The sequence below is a fragment of the Brassica oleracea genome, chromosome C4 (assembly GCF_000695525.1).
Source record: "Brassica oleracea var. oleracea cultivar TO1000 chromosome C4, BOL, whole genome shotgun sequence".
Lineage (NCBI taxonomy): Eukaryota > Viridiplantae > Streptophyta > Magnoliopsida > Brassicales > Brassicaceae > Brassica > Brassica oleracea.
This window is the reverse complement of record NC_027751.1, coordinates 26,116,578-26,122,570: the sequence shown is the minus strand read 5'-3', so window position 1 is coordinate 26,122,570 and position 5,993 is coordinate 26,116,578. Positions and strand designations below refer to the sequence as shown.

Below are 5,993 nucleotides of genomic sequence, written 5' to 3'. Positions count from 1 at the left end.
ATGAATGTTCAAGTAGAAGAGTTGTGTAAGAGAGTTGAAGAGAGCTCATTAAGTTTCACTAAAGCCTTATCAAAATCAATGCCACAAAGCTCCGTTTGTGTTTGCGTTTTTAAGTCAAAAGTTTTTTTTTGTTATCATCATAAGCTTTTGTTAAGTTTGAATCTGATTGAGTTGTTGTCTTTGTAATAATTTGGCTCAAGTGTTGTATGTCTTCATCAAACTATCTCTCTTTTTAATTATTTGGATTGCAAAAAAATTTGTGAATCACTTTGGCAAATTATACAAATGACATGATATACAACTAACTTTTATCCTAAACAACACCATTGTAACCAAATAGTTTTTAATTTAAAAAAAAACACCACTTCACAGTACTGAAAACAAAACCAATCAACTAAACAAGAAATATCACATTGCAATAAAGCAATTTATAGTTGTGTATAATAAAAAGAGAAAACCAAATCAAAACACCACAAGAACTCGAATCGTCATCGCCGGAACTCGAATCGTCATCGCCGGAGCTCGAATCATCATCGCCGGAACTTCTTATGTTTTCTGGGAGAAAAGCCAGAAGAATCACTTTTTTTCTCACTTTATTTTTCGTTTTTTTCAGGTAAAATAAGAAATGAAAAAAAAATACGAGTCCATGTAATCCCGCATGACCCGTTTCAGCATATCCCGCAAAAGGCCCAGTCCCGCAAAGACCCATCCCACGAGGTCCTAGAAAACCTCGTCCCAATACCATCCCGCGAAAGTCTTTTACGGACCAAGTCCGCGGTCCAGATCCGTAATTGCCATCTCTACATCAAACAAAGACAACAAGCTTAAAATTAACTTTTACATTTGATAGTTGATAGAAAATGTCACATGATTAATTGACGTTGAAGATGAAACTAATATTATATATTGTGTGTTTTTATTTAGAAAATTACAGGTTCTTTACCCCCCAAACTTTCTGGTAATTTAGAATTATGATTTTATAATATCAAATGCAACTACAATTCAATGTTGAACCGTTCATGTTTGCTGTTTCATGTGGTAACATAATAATAACACTAACACAACCTTGACTATTTGGGCTTGATATTATAATAGTTACGTATCCAAATGCAAAGTTTACTGAGAATAATATTTGGGCTTAAAAAACTTTTAGGATCTCACGGTTATAAAAAATAATAATAATAACACTGACACAATAATGCATTTAATTTTTTCCGCAGATTCAATGGAAGCAATTTAACAGTTTAATCATGTCACTGTGGAAACATCTCAAAAAACGACTCTCTATTTTAGAGTTTGCAAAACTCTATACTTAAAGTTTCAAAGTAATTTTTTTTAAAAATAAAATTTCAAATTTAACTTCAAAATTATTTTAATTTACACTATGATCCTTATATTTATCATAATTAATATAAATTCATAAAAAAATTATAATAAGTAGCACATATATAAAAAAAATTATAATAATATTAAGTTATAAAATCTTACACTAAAATATACAATTATAAATAGAAATAGTTAATTCAATATTAAACTACAAGCAAAATACCATATTATTACATAAAATTATTTCCGTAATGTTTCACCTTCGGTTACACAAAATTCATTTTGGAAAATATTTTAGAAGTTCCGGATCAAATTTACTAGTCTATTAGTGTTGTTGTAATATGTAAATTTGTGTGATAATTATGTCTTCATGTATCATTTTTGAAAAAAAAGTTATTAAGTTTATTTTGTAATATTTTTGTGGTCTAATTTTAGATTTTAAGATATTATAAATCTTATTTATTTTTTTTATTTAATTTTATTTGTAAAATTCAAATTTATAAAAATAAATTTGAAATACTTAAGATATACAAAAATTTTAAAGATTAAAACGATAAATGAGAAAATACTTAAGAATCATAAATGTGATGTATAATTAATTATAAGGACTAAAATGCAAAAAAAATATGAAACTTTAAATTTAGAGTTTTGAATAGTGACTTTTAAAACTCTAAATTTGAAGTTTTAAAAGTACTTTTGGAAAAGCAAAAAATTATATACTCGAAGTTATCCAATTTTTTTGGAGATCATCTGAATAGTCAGACTGCTCAAGGCTCAAGCTCGGTTGTCGCTTTCATTTGTAATTCGTCATGGTTACGGAATTTTTTTCATTATATCAATCACGTGTAGATGCTTAAGATTGGACTATTAAATAGTCTTGTAACATCAAAAGTTGGAAAAAAATGTTGAAATATTAAAACACACAAAAATATTATTTCTTGGACTTCTTTCTAGCTGCATATGTGAAAATATAAAGCCTGTATTCCTGTTATGATTGAGATACGTAAGAATGATTGAGATACGTAAGTAGATAAAACAGCGAATATCACTATTAACATAGTTATAACTAATTAGCACTATCAAATGTTTGCTAAAAGCATCACAAAGACGTGAAGAAAAGGAAAGAAACAAAGCAAGAATCATGGAGATATTTTTCGGAAGACATCTCTTCGTAAAGGTGAATTCAAAGCTATGATTAGTCTCAGTGGTCAACAATCAAAGTTTTATACAAGTAAACATTTGTTTCAATATACCCAACCTTTACACCATTTTCTTTGTACCAAAACTATCAATAATGATCGGGAAAAATACACTTACAAGGAAGGAGGTCAAGATCTTAAATTATTTGTTAATGGAGCATTAGTATAAATGATCACAATACTAAAAGCACAATATACTCAATGGTGAGGTTGCCACGTATGCAAAGAAATTCAGACCAATCACACTATTGTATTGTGCCATGTCAGCGTTCTTCAGTATAGCCAACCGACGATATTGTTTTTCTTTTTGATGACCTTTCCGATTTCTCATTCTTAACAGTTTATATTCTATTTTTTTCCCATTAACTTCGCCCATGAATCCTCTTCGACTCCTCTTTCTCGCTCTCTCTATATCTAGCGATGAAAAAACCCTATCAATCTCCGCCGGAAATTAAGATCCACTGAATGTGGCTTGCTTCAGTCGATCTCAGCAAAGTACGAGTATGTCGAGCAAACTCCTTCTGGATCAGTCTTCGGAAATTGTTTCTCAGCAGGTATGGTTAATCCCTCAAAGAAGTTGGCCCTAAGAGTGATTTGTAACATAAAGTATTCATATTTTGTTTCGTGTCGGATGCACGGTGATGTTAATTTTATTTGGCTGTGTATGGTGATGCTGATTTTTGAGTTTGGCATGAACCAACACACATGCCTTTCATATATTCATCTCTGCACTTCATCAGATTCCTTCTTTTTTTATTAATTCCAGCAACTTAGCTTCTACTACTTCCCTAATGATTTCATTGTCCATTCAAAATATTTTTTCCTTTCAGCTATGTGATCGATGTGGCATGTTATTTAGAGAATTGTCCAGATTTGTATTGGAAAGATGCATCTGCAGCCACAAGGGTCTGACAGACTCCATTTACCCCACATGGAAACCAGAGCTACGTACATAGAGGTCCCTAAAACTAAATTAATTATTTCATTGACTCAAGTTTTTCAACTTTGCTCTACTTATATATAGTGTTATCCAGTCTCTTTTTTGCCATCTTTCATCACTCTCTCTCCCTCTGTTTTCGCAGCTTGCTCAACAAAAGGGAAAATGCAGTTGTAAATACATTTCTGGTGGTATATTCAAGGTACTTATTCATCTTGACTACGACTAAGTCTTCTCAGTGAGTTGCTCTGTTTTTCTAGATTTGAGAAGTTCTGATTTTTTTTTTTCAATCTTTGTTCTTTGGCTGAATCTATTGTTCAGAAGTTGTGTGTGAAATGCGCTTCTTTCTCTGTTTGTATTTTATTTTCATGCTTTTTTTGGGTTTCTGTATATATATACAAACATGTATGAGTCAGACATAACAAATTCTTGATGTTTCACTTCAGGTCAGAATCTCACTATTGTATTGTTGGATATGTTGAATGTGACGTGGAGGCTGCTCTAGACTCCTGGTTAAGAGATCTTGGGATTTTGTGGTAAAATGGTTGTTGAGAAATCCATTCCCTTCAAATGGATGCAACCGGAGAGAATGATCTCGCTCTGAGTTACACATTGTTGGGATTTTTAGATAAATTTCAGTTCTTGATCTGAGGAACCCCAAACACGAAGCTGCTATTAAGTTACATAAATTTTACAAAATATTTGGTACCAGGTGAAAGCTCGCAGGATGTGCAGTGCTCGTGGAGCAAAGCTGTTACCTGTTAGTGTTTTGATCTCAAAACTTCTGCTGTTATTGTGTTGTCGTGATCTTATGTTGTATGATAAATCCCTTTTGTTTCAATCACAGGCAGAAACTCTTAGACTTTGGTGAGGTAAAGAGAAGTTATATATCATTCTTTGATATCGAGAAACATGAAACCGTGAATTCCAGGTGGGATCTCGAGCTTGGACAAGAGCAGATGAGGTTGGTAAAGGTTTGTGACCTTTGACATCGGTATGGACATAACCTTCATTTTTACTATAAGTTGCTCCACTTCCTGAGTAGAGACCTTCTACTGGTAATTACTTCTCACAGGCTCCTTTTCCCCCATTTATGTCAAAAGGTTTGTGCCAATCAAAAATAAACTTAGATGTGTGTTTAACTGAAATGTTACAGGTTTGATATTGGCAAGGAGAAAGAAGTAAAACTTGTGAAGAAGTGTCTCGGTTGAAACTTCAGCATTAATTAAGTACCTTGGTCCGGTTAGTATCTATTTCTTTTTGCTGACATAATTATGCTTTGTGTATATGGAAAGGCAAGCTTCTGAGGGTTTTCTGAAAGACGAGAAATTCTTTTACAAGAACAGTGGAGATATGCTTCAAACTTCTTCTATGAAAGATAGTGATCCACAAAAATTTTGGTGCTCAGCACATTAAAAGTGTTATATGTTGGGAAGAAGGGGAAGTTTCAACAGTTAAGCTTCTTAGCCGGAGGAGCTAATGTTGCTGCATGAAGATTTGTTGTTTAAAATGGTGTTCTTAAGGCTGTTTGGCCATTGTCCATGCTTGGTAGCAATTTTCAATTTTAGTATAATAGATCATATAAAAATATAGATTGAAGTTAACCGTGTTGTGAGTATTGTCTTATAGCTAATAAGAAAACTGTGAAAATTTAATTTCAAAAACTTCAAAAAATAAATGAGTATTACAGAAGTTTTTAAAGTAATATATAAGAAAAGTTCACAATATCTTATGCAAAATATTTTGTTGAGAATATTTTTTAAGAAGTCATGAAAAGATTAATTTGAAATTTACTAAAATACAAATTAACAATCAAACTATGTATTTATAATATATAATATAAAATCTGGTGCGTGGCATCGAGAAAAAATCATAATCAGATAAATAAGTATTTAGATTAAACACAAATAAGTTTTTGAGAACTTTAAATTAATTTTGAATCACTTAAATTCAACAAAAATATTTTTTTTTATAAATTAACCATTATCTAAATATCCCAATATAAATATATTTGTATGACGAGGTTAATTATTTAAAACTCAACTCTAAACCCTAAACGATGAATCCTAAACCTTTTTTTTAAATACGAACGCTAAACCGTAAACCATCAATCCAAAACCCTACTCTTTTTTTTCAAATATGAACCCTAAACCCTGAAACATCAACTCGAAACCCTATACCCCGAAACATCAACTCTAAACCCTAAACTTCAACTCTAAACCCTAAACCATCAACACTAAACCCTAAACTATCAACACTATACCCTAAAAAGTAAACTAACCCTAAACCCTAAACCCTAAAAAATTAACCCTAAACCCTAAAACATCAACACTAAACCCTAAACCTTAAACTCTAAACCCTAAATCCTAAACCCTAAACCCTAAACCTTAAACCCTAAAACCCTAGAGTTGATGTTTTTGGGTTTAGATTTGAAGGTTTAAGGTTTTAGGGTTTAGGGTTTACGTTTAGGATTTAGAATTGATGTTTTAGGATTTAGATTTGAAAGTTTAGAGTTTAGGGTTTAGAGTTGA

General features: G+C 31.5%; 1 long non-coding RNA gene across 2 annotated transcripts; it reads left to right on the top strand.

Moving 5' to 3' along the window:
* The first annotated feature begins 2,856 nt into the window (after positions 1-2,856).
* Positions 2,857-5,082, top strand: LOC106339705. 2 transcript variants are annotated; one of them, XR_001269201.1, is made up of 7 exons: positions 2,857-3,079; positions 3,356-3,483; positions 3,608-3,664; positions 4,175-4,222; positions 4,310-4,520; positions 4,619-4,704; positions 4,809-5,082. It is a non-coding gene; the product is annotated as an uncharacterized LOC106339705 (long non-coding RNA). The 2 variants fall into 2 exon arrangements; XR_001269200.1 differs by lacking the exons at positions 2,857-3,079; positions 3,356-3,483; positions 3,608-3,664 and having other exon boundaries at positions 3,954-4,222.
* Positions 5,083-5,993: the final 911 nt, after the last annotated feature.